Source organism: Alligator mississippiensis, chromosome 6, assembly GCF_030867095.1.
Source record: "Alligator mississippiensis isolate rAllMis1 chromosome 6, rAllMis1, whole genome shotgun sequence".
Classification (NCBI taxonomy): Eukaryota; Metazoa; Chordata; order Crocodylia; family Alligatoridae; genus Alligator; species Alligator mississippiensis.
The window spans coordinates 89,485,599-89,506,610 of NC_081829.1; the positions used below are offsets into that span (position 1 = coordinate 89,485,599).

The 21,012-nt window shown below is 41.3% G+C and overlaps 1 long non-coding RNA gene across 1 annotated transcript; it reads left to right on the forward strand.

Moving 5' to 3' along the window:
• Nucleotides 1-699: 699 nt before the first annotated feature.
• LOC132251220 (uncharacterized) lies at nucleotides 700-20,689 on the forward strand. The gene is made up of 4 exons (XR_009463135.1): nucleotides 700-790; nucleotides 12,462-12,520; nucleotides 15,538-15,613; nucleotides 20,151-20,689. It is a non-coding gene; the product is annotated as an uncharacterized LOC132251220 (long non-coding RNA).
• The last annotated feature ends 323 nt before the right edge of the window (nucleotides 20,690-21,012 follow it).

The following is a 21,012-nucleotide window of genomic DNA, read 5'->3' on the forward strand; positions in this document are numbered from 1 at the left end:
TGTCCCAAAGAGATCTGCTTGTCAGTAAGTCTTCCAGTTTTGGGCTGTTTTATTGTCTCCAAAAAGGCTCAAGGAGGCATGTGTGAATATGCTGTTTTTCAAAAAACATGCTTACAAGAAGGCTGTTAAGACTGAGATTCATTTAGTATGTATAAGTAGAACCAAAAGCAAGTGCTTGTACCTCTTACAGTGCTATGCTCTGAAACGCATTTCTTTTGATACACCAGGTTTTATGACTCAATATATTTTAAATATTCAGGAACTGGACAGAGGACTTACATTTTAGGGGCTGAATCCCTACAGTCTTTTACTTACCTAGTGTTCACAGCAGCAGTCCCATTGAAATCAGCTGGTCTAAGGTTTACTTGTATGAGTAAAGCATTTAGCTGGCTAGGACTTCTGCTTAAAACACTCCGGCCAGTGTTTTCAGAAGTGGCTGATTTTTGTTGCATTCAGTTGGGGGTGCCTAATTTATGGCTCTTAATAGGGAGTTATTTTGGATTTGTAGTACAACAGCACTGGTCAGCCTTGACTCATTCTCTGAGGGCAGGTACCTGGCGTGACCTGAAAATCAGGACTCTTTAAGGTCCTTCAGGCCTGGCACCCAAGAACACAGGGAACCAGAATCGTGGTATTTTGTTAATCTGGAATAATTTCCTTGACCTCATTTGGACTATTTTTAATTTTTGCCAGCATTACTGAGACGGTTAAGCTGTCTTCAGGGCAAGGGTCACTGTTGTGTATGTACGGGACGTAACAGAATGGGAGCCTGCAGGACTGAAGCACCAAGGTAAATACAAATCAGTAATGAAAAAGGTGATTCTAATGTCCCAAATCCGCCAATTTAAAAGAAGTGCGGGAGGCGAGTACTTTTCCTTCTGAATGTATTGAACGTAATATTCAGTTGCATGGATTTGTGTTTGTACCAAGTATATGGGGAATGTGTGGCTGAACGTGGGAGAAGAATGTGTGAGGCAAAAGAGCAAAATGTGCAAAAGCAACAAGTAAATTATGAAAATACCCCAGAGTTTAAAATTAGAACATTTTATACCAAATCAGCAGAGCTTAGCTAGGTCTGTGCAGCTTTAACTTGAACAGCTAGCAATTCCACGTCGGAGCCCTCTGGTCTCACATGCCTAGGCTTAAGGACAATCTTTTAGGGAAGCATGAGGTCTCCTCTGATACTTTTTTCTTATGTATTAAGGGGGAGGGACATGCTTTTCTTTAAGCCGCCAACAATGATGTTGTCTTGTTCCACTTCTCTGCTTTCTTGACACACTTGTTCTGATTGCAATGCAAGGACAATCTTTCTTTCTTGCTTTCTTTCTTTCACTCAGGGAATAAAGCCACATAATCCCCCCCACCTCCCCATGGGCATTCAAATAGATCTTGAAATAAAGACAGTTGGACAGGATCAATTTTCATACCCAAAGCAAAGATGTCAGTGCCCCTAGCAAGAACATTTCTTTTTTCTCCTGAAGTGGCAGGGTTTTTTTCTATTGAGGCCTGTGGTGCAATCTCTCCTCTTCTAATTCAGTGAGGCCTACAGAACCCCTTACCTAGCCAAGTTCCTGTTCCCCATGGGTGAAAGCCAATTCCAGACCAAAAAGAAACACAAATCTTGGTACATCTCGGGCAATAAGCCCATGACTGCACCAGACAGAGCTCCACTGGTGCCTCCTGCAGGACCACTCAAAGCAGTATCTCCAGTTTAAGTTGGGAGTACTGTGTCACATCAGGCATGAAGGAATTTCAGTTCTATAGATGGAAGGATTTCCTAATACAGAATGAGCGCCTGGATAATATAACATAGGTAATATCAATATATAACATAAATATAGAACATAATACATATTATTAATAGATACATGAATTTGAATATACTGTGCAATTTATTAATAGTATATATTATAATGGCATATATTGCACAGTATATTCATGTATATATTAATAATATGTTCGTGTTATATATTATATAATATATTGATATTACGTATGTTATATTATCCAGGCTCTCATTCTGTATTAGGAAATCCTTCCATTTATAGAACTGAAATTCCTTCATGCCTGATGTGACACAGTACTCCCAACTTAAACTGGAGATACTGCTTTCAGTGGTTCTGTGGAGGCACCAGTAGAGCTGAGATCTAGGTTTTTTTGTTTTTAGGGGATTTTTTTTTACAGCTTTTCCCCTTCTTGGGTTGTCTCACCCCTGGAGCAGTCACTCCCAGGTTCCCAGTGTCTGCTGTCTGGGATCAAGTAGTCTCGACCAACCCATATACAAGAACAGTAAGTTGCAAGGCCTGAGGCATTGGGGAAGTCCATGCAGTATAAAAATGTGGTACCCCTGAAGAAGCAGTTATGAAAACCTCCTACCCACCTGTCTCCATTGCATTGTCTCTGGTAAGAATATTTGTGTGTGTACCCACTGATGACTGCAAGGCATGACAGTTTAACCCCCTCATCTTCAAAATCCCGGGTTACTCCCTAGCTTAATTCCTGAATTCTGGACCATTTCACTGAGTAATGTAGGTTTGTCATACAATAGCCTTTGCTGTTTCTACCTCACAAAGACGATACCATGCAAATCCCCTTGTTCCAGAGAACGTTATTTTCTCTATGTAAGCAGTTAAGTGCTGGAGTGGTGCAACCACCTCCCTTGACTACTACCTGGGCCCCACGGCATTGCTCCCTTTGGCCTCTCAGGATCCCACCCTGTTATCTTGCCTGCCATGACTTCATTATAGATCGAGAGGAAGGCTACCCCAAGAGGGCAAAGACGGTTTTGGATGGTGGACCCTTGTCTGGGTTGAGGTCTCCCTGGCTTTGTTCCAGTTGAGGTCTCCCTCCCTTTGCTCCAGCTGAGCCCCTCAGCCTGGGCTCTGTCCCAGGACCACAAGCTCCCAGGTCCCGGCTCTGGGCCCCTGCACCCTGCTTAGGCCCTCGTGAGTGCTGGGCTCCTCAGCCCCTGGTCTCGCCCTGTGCGGGCTCTGGGCTCGTGCCCCGGTCTTTGCTGTGTCTTGCCCCTCGTGGGGCTCTGGGCTTCTCAGCCCCTGGTCTTGCCCTGTGCGGGCTCTGGCCTCGTGCCCCCAGTCTCTGCAGTCCGACACCACACTTTCCACCAGTGACAGTGCCAAGATTTGGGGTGTCCCTTGGCACTCTTGTCAGTGGCCTCTCCTCCCCAACAGCCACAACCCGGTTCTCTGGTGTAAACGAAAACCAAAAACACCTGCTCCAAACCCAGAGGTTCCCCATAGGGCTAATCTTGTCCTGTGGAAGCCCAGCCTTGCCCAAAGGGCCTGAAGTATTTATCTGCTCCTGGTTCAGGATGAAGGGTTTCCTCCATCTCCACCGCAGCTCTGAATCCTTTCTCGGGGCTCCCCTGTCTGGCTTCTGCCCGGAGCTCTGCCTTTGCAGCTCCTACAGCCCCCTTTGGCTTGGGGCTTGTGCTTCAAAGTCCCTTGGTATGCCCTGACCTTCCATGTCCATCCCAGACCTGTCAGATACTGCTTACACCTGGCCTAAGCGGCTATTTTGTTTCAGGGCCCCCCACCTATGTTAGCTTGGCTCAGGGGTTGAGGAGGGCTGGTTACCTGTGGGCTCCCTCCCTCTTTTAGTAATGGGATAGGGGCCCATTGCAATATATCTATTAGATAAAAGCAAACCCTCTATTAAAAACATTAAGCTTTCAACTTAATTCATCCCTCATGTATGTGCATATATTTATATAGTGTGATCATACACAGGTTTTCCCACAGGACCCCTGGTTCATTCAGTGCAGCAAAAGGATGCTGAGTGATTAGGTATTCAATCAGTATTATTTCTTTTTAGTCTCATCCTTCAGTATGTGGCCCCAGGCCTCATTCAAGCGCTGCACTGAATATGGAAATATGAATTTCCTCAGAAGCTTTTTCTGTGGTTTTCTCATTATAGGTCTGTATAGCACATGGCAATGTAGCACTGAAGAAAGCAGTTTGGGTGCTGGGAGCTATAGAATGAGTATAGGGGTGTTAGCATGGCACTATATCTAACAGCTAATTGGCTGAAGTGGAGTGTCATCCCAGTTGGGTTGTACTACTGGTACCAGACGTAGCGGATTCAGAGCTAGCTCAAGTAATGCTGCACAACATTGCACTGGGCCATGTATACCTATTTTTAGTTCTTCCTAAACATGAATGAATTCTCCTTTACAGCACCCCTGCAAGGTGAGGGGGTATTTTTATCCTCGTGACACATCTGGGAAATTGAGTCACAAGACAAAATCATCAAAAGTTTCAACTAATTGTCGTCTGATCTGAGAAGTGCAGGGTCTGATATTCAAAATGACATAGCGCTTCTTAGTTCAGTATGGATCTCCCATTGAGGTCAGTTGTAATTGTGAGTGCTTATCGCTTCTGAAAAATCAAACACTATATGGCCTTCAGTTGGATAACCAGACAATGAGAAATACAGAAATGCTGCCTGTTAACGTTTTGGTTGACGTGGCCTGGCCCAGCATCCAAGGAGCTCTGTGGCAGAGGCTGGGATCAAATTCAGTTCTCCAGCGTGGCTTTCAAGTGCCTTCATCACAAGACGGTCTATTCTAACTATTCTATAGTTTTCTCAAGCTTTTTCAAGCTATAGTTTACTTGCTCTCCAACTTCATCATCTTCATTGCTCTTCAGCTTTCCTACATCCGTCTTATAATGACGTGCTTACAACTGAATACAGTATTCCAACTGAGACGTAACCAGCACTGAATGGAGTGGTACTATGGGCTCCTATGTCTTCCATGCAATTCTTCTATTAATACAACCAAAATGGCCTTTACTTTTCTTGTGAAAGCATTACATTGCTGGCTCGTGTTGAGTTTGATCCACCATAACCCCCAAATCCTTCTGTGCAGTGCTGCTGCCTAGATAATTTAGGGGTAATTTTATTCCCCTTCTGTTTTTGTGCATGTGTTTTTAATTCTGTATGTGGCTCACCCTACATTTGTCTTTATAGAATGTAATTAAGTTATATGTAGACAAGCTCTCCAATTTAATCCTGCCCATTGAAGGGTTTTGCAGTCCCTTTCAGTTTTGTGTTGTCTTCACATTTGATCATTATTCTCTCTATCCCTGTACCCAAGTCATTAATAAAAGTATTAAATAGCATTGGACCAGGAACAAATCCCACCTGAGACTTTCTGCCTTGCTGACATTAATCTATTAGAGTTGACTTTTGCTTGTGCTATTCAATCAATCCATCAATCAATCAATCAATCTGCCTAATAGTCCATTTAGCCCACATATTTCCTATTTATGAGAATGGCATGTGGACTGTGGCAAAAGCCTTAAAGTCTGGGTGTATTATGTCAGCACATTCCCTTGTCCACCAAACTGGTTACCCTGTCAAAGAAGAAAATCAGGTTGGTTTGATATGATTCCTTAATAGCCTCTAGGTGTTTACAAATGAGCTGTTTCATAACTTGCTCTAACAATTTCTCAGGTATGGAAATGAGGCTGACTGGTCTATAACTCCCCAGCTTCACTTTTTCCCCTTTTTTATAATTGGAAATATGACAACTTTATTGCAGACTTGCTAGTCTTTCCACAGCATCTAGTTCAAAATCACTAAAGAGGGAGTCTCCTGAGAAAAGATTTTACTTTTCTAAATGCTTTAATGTTTGGCACATTTGACACAGCCTGTGTGATATTTGAAGTGCCTGTGGTCAGTTTTCAGAGGTGCTGATTGCCATGAACACCTCTGAAAATCAGGCTTTTGAAAGAGAAAAACAACCAATAAACCTCGTGTGTCTGTTCCCCTCAAATAAATAGCATTGTGTGGTCTTAAAATCAGAGGTATCATTTTCTTTGAGTAGAGATGCCAAACTGGGAGGGTTGCTTTTTTTTTTTTTTAATACATCTTAGCTGTTTTTATGCCTCTTTGTTTCAAAAGCTTTGTGCCCCAGAGCAATCTGCTCTTTAATAGATGCTCTGTACTGAATTTTTCTTCTTCAGCTTTACAAATCGTTTTTCTTGTAGCATTGGATGATGCAGAATTTAACACTTGGCCCTTTGCCTAAGAAGGTGCAGTGGCAGCAGTATTAGTAGATGCAAAGGCAGCTGCCTCTAAACATTGTATGTCAAAGCTTCAAGACTCGCAGCATGCATAATGTACTGTGCAACAAAGCAAGCTGTTTGAGCATGCTGCTTTATAAAACCTACCATTTCCATATGCTATATGATAACTGAAAATGTGCTGTGCAAGGTTTAGCATCCACGGGGTCCCTGGGCTGGCCCAAAGAGGACTTTTTTCTCCATGTTGCATAATGCGCCGAAACACCATCATAGCACGTGCTTTGCACGCATGTTTTCGTGAGGACCGCATGGACCACACCTATATTTTCTCTCAATGAAGGGAGTTAAAAATAATAGAACCTTGGGCTCGGAGTAAGACATTTGCTTTGGCATCAGAGCTTATAACTGCAAGTGGTTACCACAGTAATGCAGGGAGATTTTAATATTCACTGAGAGCTTGATAAAAGAAACAATGGAAGAAACTGCTTACACAGAACACAGTGGGAGATAAAGAACAGACGATGGGAGGAACTGAGAAACATGGTGCTGTAAATATGGTGACAGATTCTCAGCTGCGTAAAGCTGCGTCGTTCTGCACTTCATTGAAGTGAGCAGATTTACACCCACTAAGGATCACGCTCGCTGCTCTGAATTGGAGTATACCACCGTAAACCAGGGATAGATACTCGGCACATACACCAGCATAAATCAGATGATGAGAATCTGTCTCTTAGCTCCTCGGTTTTGTATGGCAGATATACCAGATATCCGTACCGCCTGCTGTAACTCCAGTGCAGCTTGATTCAGATTTCTCAGTTTATGAAATGTTTTTTGCCTTTCCCAATTTCTCGGCTTTCTGTCACATTGTGTGTTCTTTGGATCGTTTGGCTGATCAACTTTAAATAAATCCATGCGGCATGACTTTTGTTTTTCAATGTTTGCTTCCTATTTACTTATTAGCGTACTCCAGTGGTTTGCAACCTTTTTAGACTCGAGGCACTCGTCAGAAAACGCCACGTCCTAGTTTTCACTCTTTTTTTGACTACAGAAAAATAATGGAGTAGTTTTTTAGTTGCAAAGAACTCAGGCCACGACTATGAATTTCTCTTTTGAATCTCTGGGATTGTCTTGTGAATCATGTTTGCACACCTAGCAGGGCTAACATTGTGCGGCACCTGTAGCACCCTTGAAAGAAGGATCTCGAGTCACCCCAGGGTGCTGCAGCACCCTTGTTGAGAATCCTTAGTCAGCGGTCACAGGAACATTTCATAGGGGGAGAAATGGTGATTAACCCCTTTTTTCAACCCTCCCATTTTTTTTGTAATAAGACAAAAAAGGCAAAACTGTGGGGTGTCTGCTGGTTATCTTGAAGCTGTTTCTACAGAGATATTAGATAGCATTTCAAGCACTTAGCTGGTATAACAACTCACCTTGCAAGACGCATTGGTTTAATAGCAGATGGTTATGCTGCAGTGATGTGAGTCATGATTTTGCTCAGAGCTCCTGTATCTGGTTTGCTAAAGCAGTTTTTTTGTATTGCTTGATGGGATTTTATTTATAAAATATATTCTCCATATTCTCTAAAAATAGTTTCTCAAATTGAAGTGAACAACAGGCAAGTGCTGCTCTCCACTATGAATCCTCTGAGAGAACCAAGCAGAGTCCATTACCAACAAACGTACATGATGTGTCACCTAGTTTTCCTAGCACAGCCTTGACACGAAACAGAGTTCTGGCAGAACAAGGATCTTTCTAGCCCTAGTGTTTATTGTTGTGGGGTTCAAGATATATTTATGCTAGAGAAATGGGCCAGGGCCCATTTTGATTTACACTGATGCACATCCAGAAAATCTCCTCTGAGGTCAAAGCGGGTCTTGAAGCCTTTTACTAGTGAAATGAGCAGAATTTGGCCAAAATAATATTATAAAACATGTTTGTGGAAGCACAGATGTTGAAGTGGCTGAAGGACTCCTGCTTGAAATGGTCCAATCTAAACTGAACATAACCCCCTGAAAATGTAGTTTAAAACATGTTATCTAGGGCAGCATCTTACATCCCACCAACCATTTTGTAAAAAAACCCTGGTCCCGCCATGATGAAAACAAAACCCCACTTGTCCCAAGAAGTGTATTTTTATGTTTTACATACATTTTAATATTATATTCATCATTAATGGAAATTTTCAAATGAGTTGAAGTCCCACCTACCTGGCCTTCGCATCCCACCACTGGTTGAGAAACACTGATCTAGGGGAGAGACAAGCTGGCCTACTAAGTATTTTTCCCTCACTAAGGTCTGATTCTGTATACCCTGTATTCTGTATAAGGTCTGATTCTGGCATTCCCTATGCTGTATTGTTGTTCACTCTTTTAAAGACAATATATGGCATCTATGAGGCGCTGGCCCCTGAAACACAGTCCTGAGTACTGTGCTCCAAGACTTCAGTGGGTCCTATTAAGAGTTAAAGGGGTCTATGGGAGTTGTATGTGTGAAGGAGAGTTTTGGAAATGACTTGCACCATTGATTGAGAGGAGTGATTTCTTCTTTATGTTTACAAATAAATCAAATTCAGCCCCAGAACAGTCAACAGATTACTATCCTCCCTGATTTACACCCTTTGTACCATTTGGGGGCAGTGGAGAAAGTCCAAATGGGTAGAATGTGGCTCAGTGAAGTTCCCTTGGAAGATGAACTTGCCACATTGCTCATTTGCTTTATCTCAGCCCTGTAAACTCAAAATCAGTCTATCAGCCACAGAGCTTGGTGTTATAGGAGGCAGCTTCTGCGTGGTAATGCAGATCAGCAACACGGGAACTATTCCAGCAATGGGCATGTTGTACTTAAACAGCAACAACCACATCACAGATGCCTTGATGCAGAGGTAGAAGGATTTGCCATTCATATCTTTATAGAAGTACATTGTTTCTTCCCACTCCTCTTCTGCATGAGAAAATTCTGGTAATACCCAGTTACTTTCCCTTGCAGCGTCCCCACTCTGCCCTATGTGACATGGGCTACTGGGCAATATAGACCTATGCTCTGACTCAGTAAATGACAGTTCTTATGTTCTGCTTCACTAAGGCTTGGACCCATATCACAGTGAACTTCAAGGGGAGCTTTAATGTGCTTTTGGTCACGGATTCTTATCTGGTGAGGACTGATATATCTCCACTGAAGACAGTGGGCATCTATGGTGGTTTCCACCAACTGAATGCCTGGTCCTCCAAAAGCTCAGAAAGTGTGGTCAAGCAGTACGCCAGCAAAACATAATCCAACAGTATATAAAGAAATTATGCAGTAGCTAATTATGTGCTAAAAACACTTAAGTAGCCACAGTGAAAATACAGAGGAATGTGGCCAAGCCTGCAACAGGAACAAAAGCATGAAATACTCTTTATCTGTCTATAATGCTCAATTCAGAGAGACAAAGTGGGGAAACAACTATAGCTACCTATAACCACATTAGAAAAGACACCGTATAGAAGTAGGGCAACAGGTTATTGCTGATAAGTTGCAAAATAATGTAATATAAGTGAAGTGAATTGCCCTTCCTGTAGAAATTGTGAAGGTAATTGTTACTTAGCTCTAGAATAAAGATTTAGACAAAATAAAAGTAGCCTGGAATTCAATAGATATGCATAATGAATGGTATATTAACACACTGTGATCAAAACTTGGAGACCTTGACTGCTGTAAAATGATGTTTTTCAGTTTCCACAAAACTGGATTTACTAGTTAGTTCATCAGAGGAAAAGGTCTGGAAAAAACACTGTGTGTTTTGAAGAGTAAATTACAACAGGAACAAAAATAACTTTTGTTTCATTGCCACCCTCATCATATTGCAGGACTAGTACATTCATTCTCCAAAATGCCCCGCAAGATAAGTATGCATCCATAACCAAGTGGAATATGTGTCCTTGCTTCAGCATGAAGGTCGGAGGACAGAAAAAAACTTGCTACGGTTCCACCTGCACGGTTGTCTCTGATAAGAGATGAATTTTAATATACTTTCGCTTCCCATAGATAAACGATTTTAAAGAAAAATTAATGTTTTTTGTTCTCAGCTTTTTGGATAACATATTATAATTAAGCATTTGACAAATATCAAAATGGGGCCCAAAGTCTAGTAAATGCTGCTAGGCTAAGTACAGACAGTCAAAAAGCCCAGGGCTGAATTGATTTAATCTTCCTGGGTTAGTGTGAGTTATCTAAATTGAACCATAAGCAAGTGAGCAGGCATTCACTTTTGATTCTGGAAATGCAGCCACATGCCTGCAGTGGCCCAGGACAGAAGCCAGGGGAGGCTAGAGAACACCTCCCTGCTTGGCTGGAGCAAACGGCTTGGGCCAAGGCTAGCCCACCTGCCCTGCAAAGCATCCTGGGATGCTGGGGGACTGTGAGCTAACTTGAATCTGGAGGGGATCTGGGACAGAAGTTCAATATATTGATTTAACATAAATCAGTTAAATCTGATACTACATCCATCTAGTAGTTTTGGCCAGTTTGAAGTTGGTTTATGTGCACTGAACTTTTGTTGTGTCAGAAATTTGAAACAATTTCTAATCACTGATACCAGTTCATGTGTAATTCCTGTCTCTACAGGAAAGCTTTTGTAGATGAATACTCTGTAGGTCACTTATCAATTTGCCATTTAGAAAAGTCACTGTAGTGTTGCAAGGATACACAGCATAGGTTTTGCACATTGAAGTGCTGAGGCAAATCTGTGCATCACCTGCTGCCCCACCAATTCACTTGTACTCTTTACTACAATTTAAATAAACATGTGCTAAGTGTAGCACATAACAAGGCCCTAGTGTTTGGGTTTCCCTTTGCTTGCCTTTAAAATACATGTGAATAGTAGCAAGTAGTATCATGATCATGAGTAGGGACTGAGGCACCAGAAACTTCTTACCCTTCGTTTTTCCCCTTAGAAATTGAAGGCGTGTTATCTCTTTGTGGCTGTCTGCATGGGATTTCCACTCGGGTTGTTATTCCCCGGGTAGATTCAGCTAATGCTATGACAAAAACCACAAGCCTTTGTGTAACAAACCTCATTTGAGCAGACTGCAGTGCCTCATAAAGGAGGCTTATTTTAGCTTTTTTACAGAGAGGAAAACAAATCTGACAATTCTAGAAATCAGCGTGGTCTGCTCAGTTCTTGCTCACGCCTGGTACAAACACTTCCTGCTGTGTGCAGAGTTGCCTCTCTTTCCCCCAGGTAACGTGCTTATGCAAGGTATGACCGTTCATGATCCTATCAGGGTGAGGCTACCCCAGCAATCCCGCAGCCGAATGTTTGATCAGGACAGACCTGTCTGCGAGGCAGTGCCAAAATCTTTTATTTCCACCCCCTGCCCAACAAGAACTATTATAGCCCCTATTCCCGTTCTCTCCAACTTCAATATTTCAAAAAGCCCTATTTATCTCCACTTGTTTAGACACTGGCGTTTCATTTGCTATAATCGACATTCCCAGATACAAGCGTCAGATCCACGCTCACACGCTGAGCATATCCCGTTTGTTTTTCAGCTGCTTACGTAGTGTGGATTTGCCTCTTCTTAAACCACTTGCCAATTTTCCTTTTCCATGAACATTAAAGTCTCCACGGCCCTTCCATCTAGACATCACTGGAATCCCATTGTTATTCCACATCGCTAGATTACTTAGCACCATTGCTTATTTCTGAACAAGTTATGAATACTTCGACCCTTATCCAGCTTCAGCCTATTATTACCTTTAAGCACATGAGCAGCCTCATTGATTTCAAGGAGTAATATAGCTGAAACCCCTGAGTTCTGTATGACTTCCACCAAAAAGTATCCCTCAGGCTAGGTTTATTTGAAATGCTATGTTTTTTTGAGAGGTTAGCTGTGAACATGGCCCAAAATTGGGATTTGAAAGAGCTCTGTGTGTTAAACGTAGCATTGTTCATTGGTGGCCCACAGGCTGCAGGTAGGTGGCCTGTGAGGAGTTAATGTATAGCTTCTGGGCTCATCATTGGCAATCATTCACCCTATTGCTCTGGATGGGCCTAAAGCCAGGATGTCTAGGCTTCCTTTTCCTCCCTCCTTCTGTTGGATAGTCCTGTTCTAGAGCATGAGCCAAAGTCCATGAACAGCCAGCGGCTCAGCTTTGCATCAGGTCTCTAAACCATGTGAAAAATTAGCTTTTTTGCATGGGTTTATGTGTCCGTGAACCAGTGGGTGGGTGTGTTACATCTGTCTGTTCCAGGGAGGACAGAAGTGTGATATGACCCTTAAATTCAAGCTGTAGCTACTCACTCTCTTAACTCTGAAAACCGCCCCTCCGCCCCTGATGCACCTGCCAAGATGGCAGCTGTTACCTTGATATTAATCCCTGTTGAATCGTCATAAAATGCAAACCCTCACAGACCTTCTTTTCCTATCATGTACATAGATGAACATCAGGAGTTCGTGCAAATCTCAGTTGTCTAAACTTGCTGCCAACTCAGACCTGTAAGTATGGAAGAATTTATTTCACCCAAATTATAATGGAGAAATAATCATTGAAGCATGGATTACTGCTTTGAAGGGCAGCTAGTTATAATTGAGACTGCAGATATTTTATCGTAGTGCATTTAATATGCACAATGATTAATTGCGCTGTAATTGGGGTATTTTAAAATGCCATGCTAAATGTTTAATCTTCTTCTGATTTATCCTCCAATCAATGTTGTGCCTCTATTGTGTGGATGGACAAAGTCGTCCATAGTGGGAGGAGATGACTAGGAAAGATCATGCCTATGTCGCTAATCAAATGGTAAAGTTTTCAATTGAATCTGTATTATTTGGTGTTTATTTTTTAATCATAGTTGTACTCCACTCTGAATATGTGTTGATTAGTTAGTTGTCAGCTTAGGCAAACAATAAGACCTTATATTTACTCAGATATATTATGCTAGAGTTATTATTCAGTACTGATTGATTTGATGGAAAAATTTACATTACCTCAGCAGATACATCCACTTAATCTTATTCATGATGTTAATTATATACTCAAATAGCTATTGCCATTTCATTTTTATGGTGTTTATTATTAGGACTTGTTTATCTGTGTAGCAATTATGTAGTTCAAACCACCCCCCCATCCCCTCCCTTCCCAACATGCTCAAACCGAATGTCTGCTGCGGTACTAGTAAATCTCTTCAGGCTATTAATTCAGTCATAAAACTTTGGGTTGTGATCTTGACCACTCACATAAACTAGGCCTTATTAATTTTTGGATGGTACGCCTTAAGGCTTGACAACCCCTCAGTTTTCCTTTGGTGGTATGCAGTCAGTAGGTAACTCTTTCTTCTGAGGCAGGGTAGGACCCACTGTCCAAGGAAGCCACTTGCTGTTGGAGATATATGATTAAAAAAGAAGAAATCTGATGTAACAGTGAGTTTCTGACCGTTTGTGGCCATTAGAAACTCCAAGTAACTTTTAGAAACTAAAGTCAAACAGAATTCTTTCCTTCATGTACATCGCAATTATCAATAAAGATTCAGTAGGTTAAATTACTGGTATCCTTTCAGTTAAACCTTAGCAGCTCTGCCATCCTCAGGTTATGAGTTCACTTTCAGAAGTAAGTTAAAGGAGGAACTTCTGGGCTATGAAGTTCTGACATCTTGTAGTTGCCACATAAAACCTGGGCGATTAAGAGAACAGGCAAAATAATCCATAATGAATAACTGATTAGCCATTTTTTCTTCCCTTTCTGTTTTTAACTCATTTACAATCAGATCTTTTTATCCCTTTATTTGTAACTCAAAATTCTACTGAAAAATCTCAACCTGAAAATATTTTTACCTGGAGATTATTTGCAAGCAGCTTGTCACAAATATTTGATTTTCACAATGTGAACGGTTTGGGGATGATGTGTAATAACATGGTAGGGTTTTGTTTTGGGTTGGTTTTTTTGGGTTGGTAATCTTCTTGTCAAGTTTCTGATGCTAGTACTGATTGACATGCATACATTCAGAATTTCTCTTTTGTGAATACTCACTAATGCATCCTTAAACATGCCATTTTCATGAATGCTCCTGCTAGTAAACTGTTTTACTAGGGTTATTCTTGGTCACAATAGGACAGGTGCAAAATATGTAGAGAATGTGAACAAGCCTTTTGTAGAAAGGTTCTGCAAACTGAAGCCAATGGGGCTATACAGTCATAGCATGTTGCTTGTACATGATGAGACCCTGAAGCATGGCAGAAAGCTTGTCAGCTGTGGATTCTTGCCAATTCCCACTGGAATTAGAGGATGATCAGCACGTCCAAGACTCGGCAACAAGCTGAGAGAAATCACTGAAGTGTCCAATGCTGTTGCTCAGCCTTCAGTTCCCATGGGATGACTTTATTTAAGGAGTGAGCTCACTACTAGTAAACCAAGACTAACATTTTCAATTCTTATTTTCAACTCTTATCAATTGCAATTCAAAATAATTCAGTTCCCTCTTACTGATGAAGCTTGATTCCAAGCCTGTATATCCATTCACACTGTATACCCTGGATCTTATTTGTTGCTTGTTATGGTATCTATTTTCAAGGGGATGGCCCTTGTAAGGTATCAGACTAGTGGGTGAACTTCTATTTTCAATCCTCATGCCAGTGGTATGGTCCTTTGGTATTTGTAGTGCCCCTTAGAAAGCTTAGTTTTGTTTATTTTTATTATTTTTGTTTTATATTGTGATACGCAATGTCTTGATGCATATGGAAGGTATGTTTAAAGGTATCTTGTAAAATTGGGGTTTCTGCAGTAAATAATCATCATATGTTTATATATGGCCTCAGTCCTGTATGTTTTACCTAGGCAAAATACTCGCTGACTTTATTATGTTTGCCTGAAGGCATATTAGCCTGGGTTCTGGGTGACTGAATCCCATCCGCTCAGTCTTCTAGTGAGAGCTAAACTTAAATATTCCCCAGTATTTATAGCTTACAGTTAATTATTTCCATGAATATTCTTGCTCCCAAAGTTGCTTTTAGCGTGCCTGTAGATTATGATACATGAACCCAATTAGTTAAAAGAACACAAATTGTTACAAGAATCTTTTATGCCTTTATCCACCCTCTTTAAAAAGACAGAGGAAAACTGACTCTCTACATAAAGACCTTATATGGATGTCTCACTGAATACTTCCGCAACAGAAACATGTCAATACCTTAACCCCAAGAGAAGATAATCTGATAAGTTGGATGTTTGGCTGTCAAATCCTTTTACCAACATCTGCTACTAAAATGTTGTATGTAAAAATATCTACGTTTAGACAAGATGATGGCCAGGAAATGAACTAGAGGCCATGTCTACATTGCTACTGGCACTGGCACCTCTCTTGCCCCCACTCTGCCAAATTGCCTGGCACTAGCAGGAGAGAGTAGACAAGCCTTGGTTCTCAGCAACGGCCACTGTTGGGCAGGGAAGCAATGAAGATATGGCATGAGACTTGCAGTGCCCTAGTTTAGTAGTTTTCAACTTTTTTTTCCATTTGCAGACCCCTGAAAATTTTCAAATGGAGGTGTGGATCCCTTTGGAAGTTTTGAATGGAGGTGCAGACCCCTTCGAGTTGTGTGAGTGTTCACATACTTCTGACTGATCATAGTCATCTTTCACAAAGCCTAGGGGTTCATGGACCACAGTTTGAAAATCGCTGCCCTAGTTCACACACAAGCCTGTTTTAGAGTCAAGGTTAGATAGAATCCAAGGCCCAAATCACCCAGAGCAAAAAATCTGTAAGGAGAAAACTTGCGAAGAGGAAAATACATCAGCGTTCGATGAGTGCTGGAGACGCCAAATTCTGCAGTACAGTAAAAGCTGTGTTAACTGGCATTTTCCTAACCAGAATACTCTATTAACAGGAATTTCCAATATCCCCCAATTCAAATCCTCACTTTAGCAGTCAGAATCTTTGCCGAGTCTAGCCGGCATGCGCATCAAGTATTTGCACTACAAGTATGGCACTGTCTTCCATATAACTCTCAGATAACTGGAATTTTTAGATAACTGGCACCCCCTCGCCCCACTCATGCTGGATAACAAAGCTTTTACTGTATATAGAAAGGGTCCTGCCAGTGCCTACATTGCCACTCAGGGAACATCATGAAAAGGATGCATCTTTTTCATTAGTCACAATTCCACCTTCTGTCTCTCAAGTCTAGCGTAGCTGCCAGCATGTACACCTGCATGCTACTTGAGACCCAGAGTACAAGAAATGGGATTGTGAATGGCTCTTACACATGGGTACAGGAGAAGGCAGTTGGCAAGGAGCCAGCCCCTCTTCCCCGTGTGTTGGTATATGACTTCCTTGCGGTAATACTGAAAGAGGAATAAAACATTCAGTGCTAGAGTAGATCTCAAAGGAAAAGTTTGGGAAGCAGGGGCCTTCATTGCATGTGACAGTAACCCACAGGTAGGGATATGAACCAGGTACAACCTACCTTCTAGACCTGAAGATGGCCAGCTCTACCGGGAACCACACGGCTTGTTGCATGCATGGTCCCTCCCCACTCTCTGTTACTTCTACATGTGCTCTGACACAAAGTGTGGTTCTGCCAACGGCCAAGGGATCTCTGCTATACTCCTACCTCCAATAAGAGACTGAAAGAGCAACTCCAGGTGAGAAAAAGATTTTTCTATGCCCTGCTCCAAGGGAAGCGATAACAAGAAATCTGAACAAACATGTTAGATTTTTTTTCTGATTTAACATAAAAACATCATCTGTGAGCTAACAGTATGTGGGAGTAGAGCCATCTGAAGAGTGAATTATTCTGCAAAGAGAACAAATGTTACAAACCCTACCACATAGTTGCTTCTTGTGAGCATGCCATGAGGTTTGACTGGGAGCAGGAGCAGTTTTTCAGTATTCATTTTTCTGTACCTTCAAAAAGCATCAGTGCATTTTTTAAAGGTAATATGTGCATCAGAATGGAAGAAATACAAAAGACAGACAAAGGTTTATTGGGTAATAATTCATACAGGAGACACTTCATAGTATACCTGAAGTTAAAGAGAGGGCAATAGAGTTTATGGTGCTGTATATTGATTCCTCCATAAATGGCACATATATTATTAATTCAGCTTCTATCCACCCCTAAAGATCAATAAAGTACATGGTTTAATAAAATGAGCAGCAACCAATTTAAGCTTGTATAAAATTGAAACTCATTCCTGAATTCATCTGAAGCCTGTCTACTGACGATATCTTGATGGCTTCTAAACAAGGAGAGGTGGTTACTCTGCTAGCCTGAAATTCAGGAAACCTATGCTTGTTTATGCAGTCATTGGCAAGCTAGGACCAGATTAGTGGGCTAAAGGTGTTTAGTGGACTTTTCAGGAGCGTTTTCACACCTGAGAGTTAGGTGCTTGCATGATTTTGCAAATACTCTAGGTGCATATTTAGGAACCCAAATACCTTTGAGAATCTGCCTCTATGGGCCTCAGTTCTCCATCTGGAGTCCGTATTTCACTGCTTCACAGGAAGGTTGAAAGGATAAATCATTAAAGATTGTGAGGCACTCTGAGGTTGGAAGCCAGGCGTATCATAGGTAGGGAAGTCTTTTTAAAATATCCTAGCTCAACCTGAATAGCTGAGGAAATGGTGTCTTGAATCTCAGAAAGAAAAGGAAGTTGGATACAACACCACAGATGGTCACACAGACATTTTAAGGTGCTCTACTGAGGACAGAATAGCAACTGACTTCCAAGTTGATGAAAAAAGCCTCAATTCAGTTAAAGAGGAACCAGATCACCCAAGCCCTCGGACTAGGCATGCCGATTGTGACTCGGTGTTTGCGGCACTCCTGACCCGGTCATTGTGACCACCTGCAGCACCACCCTTGTGGGGATAGTTTCTATCATCAGTGTAAATTGTATGAGTCTTTGGGCCCCCTCCAAGCCCAGGGACAGATTTATGATTTCATCCTGACCCTTTACAATTTTTTTCTCCTGAAGAAGGGTGCTTGTGCCCGAAAGCTTGCAATTAAAGATTTTTTATTTATTTATTGATTGATTTTTGCAAAAATCTAGTCGGTCTAATAAAAGATATCACCTCTACCACAAGTTCTGATTTCCGTTTGCCTCTAGGCCAATATAGCTATAACCTGGATACCTGACTCCTGGAAAGGAAAGTGCACTACTGAACATTTAAAATCTCCTTGCTGGTGGTGGGGTGGAGTGGGGAAGGGGATGATGCATGTTCTGCTATTGTCCTGCAGCCCCCTGAGATCTTCTGAGTATGAACCACCCTGCAGTCCTCTGAAAATCAAATTGCTTTCAGTTCTGGGGGAGAGAGTATGTCAAGCTGGCATTGCAGCTTAATGATATGAGATTTGAGGGGAGCCCTGCTGAACCGTCTTCTCCTGAAGGTCCCTTCTTACAGGATTTTCCAGGGCAATAGTGATGTAGGCTTTGGAGTCTATTCCCAGTGCTGAATCTGACTGCCATATAAACTACTAGGGCAAGCCTTGAACCATTTTTGTGTCTTGGTTTCCCAACTTACGAAGTAGGAATAATATCCACCTTTGTAGAACTCTTCAAACCCTCCAATGAAAATTGCTATATAAATTCAAAGTACAATGTTATTATTACTATCTTCCATGAAGTAATAACTACCTAATCACTATTTAGGTGTACTGAAAGCCTGTGACAAATGTGAATTTGCTTTTATTCACTACAAAGGCCTTTTATTATCTTAATGAGTCACAACATCAGCTGGCGAAAATAATCGCAACATAGGCATTTTCCATATCTTAATTAATATAACCCTGACACAATTAACTGAACTCATGTTTCAGGCAAGTATTTCTAAGGAGATATATGCCTTGAAATATGGAAGAACCATCAGTGTGTCTAGCAGAGAAGCTAATTTTTCTTTTTGTTTATTAAATAAAAAGAAACTCTTGGAGCAAAATCTCTTTTGAGAACACTTGATTAACACTTGATTAATGACCTTGGGAAAGAATATTCCAGTTGTACTAATGCTACTATTATAAGAAAAGCTGTGTGTTTGTTTTCATTACAAATGCTTATTTTCAAGGTATTGCATCTTGACTTAGGTCTGTGTGAAAAATAATAATGATGCAATGTAGAATCATGGAAGTGAATTATTTAAATGAAGGCATTGTTGTAGCATTTTATTTTTCATCTATATTTTAATGTTGTCTTTGCTGACTTCAGGACATATACTCTCCCTGCCATTGCAGTATATAACAGACAGATTGTTGCTAGGAACAAAGGAAAATTCTGTAGGTCCAAGTACTACTTGGAGCCACCACAATCAGTCTTCTCCTGAGTGCCTTGAAAGCCCTTGAATAGGTCTTGGCAGGAGTGGAGTTCGAGGTGGGAGGGATTATAGCACCAATACGAAGAGGAGTCTCTGCCATGAATACTGATACAGATGTTTTCAACTGCAGGGAAACCTATGAGCATCCCAAATCAAAGGTCCATTTGGGTTAAACTTTCATCTTGACATTGGGCCTTCCTCAGAGTAAAACAACACCCACTAAGGAGAAAACTCTAAAACTCATGATATAATTATGATAAGATACAAAACACAGTGGGGCTCCACCAAGGACTACCAAATCTGGGCCTGACCCTTGTAGGGGGGCGGTCCTACTGCAGCTGCACTGAATAATTTTGGAGTCTAGATCAATTACAATTAAAGTGAGCAATTAAAATTGAAGAAAGTAATGTGTCATTCTTAGGCTGAAGAGCAAGTTTTCTTACCATATAAACTGGAGTCTGGTGAAAAAATACCTCTTGTTGTCATATTGGTGCTGTGGTAAGAGGGAAGATTTAAGTCTAAACTGGCAAAAATGACGAATGAGTCAGGATGTCTCAAATTCTGATCCAGGCATTACAAAATAGTAACTCATAGACCACGCTGACTTCACGCTGGAGCTGCGAGTACTCAAGAATTCTTAAAATAAGGCCAAGGTCTTGCATCGATCCACAGATGAATCTAAGGCCGTGATGGATCTTTAAATTTAGTCTGACCTCCCATATATCACAGACTAATCAACATCATGCATTTATCTTTAAATCATCTAGTCTGACCTCCCATCTATCACAGACTAATCAACATCATGCATTTATCTTTGTATTCAAAAGATGCGATGGCATAGCAGCTAAAGTATTCCAGGATGACTCAAGAGGAGTGATCTTGATCCTTGCATTGAAGGATTCCCCTCCGATCGATCCAGCTGTGAATGGATTTGGTCAGTCAGGCTGGAGAGTCAAAAGTAGTCATATGGGACATTAGACAACACCCCTTTGCATGCTGTTGACTACAGAAACTGGAATGCATGGATAAGGCCCAGTAATGGGCCATCTTCATTCCTGTATTGAGCCCAATGATTTGTATTTGACTAAAGTATAACTGGTGATTGGCTAAAGCCCCTCTTCCAAAAGGGCATCCCAGTCTTGATCTGAAGGCATACAACATTTCTCTTGGTAGTTTGTTCCTATAGCTAATCCACCCTCACTGTTAAGATTATGCCTTGTCTCTAGTTTGAATTTGTCTGGCCTCAGGTTCCAGCCATTTGTTCCTGTTATGCTTTTCTATATGAGATTAAAGAGCCCTTTAGTACCTGGTATTTTCTCCCTATGAAAGTGCTTACACACTGTAATCAAGTCACCTCTCAATTGTGTTTCTGATAAATTAAACAGATTGAAAGATTTAAGTCTCTCACTGTAAGATATTTTCTTCAGCTTCTGAATAATTGTTGTTCATTTCTGTGCTGTCCTCAGTTTTTCAGCTTCTCTTTAAAAATGCAGACACCAAAACACCATGCCAAACTCCAGTATCCTCACCACTGCCAGAGATAGTGGTAAAATCATTTCCCTCCTACTCGCTGTTCCCAGGTTTCTACACACAAGAATTGCATTAACACTTCTTGTTCCAGCACCTCACTGAGTATATTTTCCCTTAACCCTTTTCCAAGTCACTGCTTTCCAGGATACAGTCCCCTTG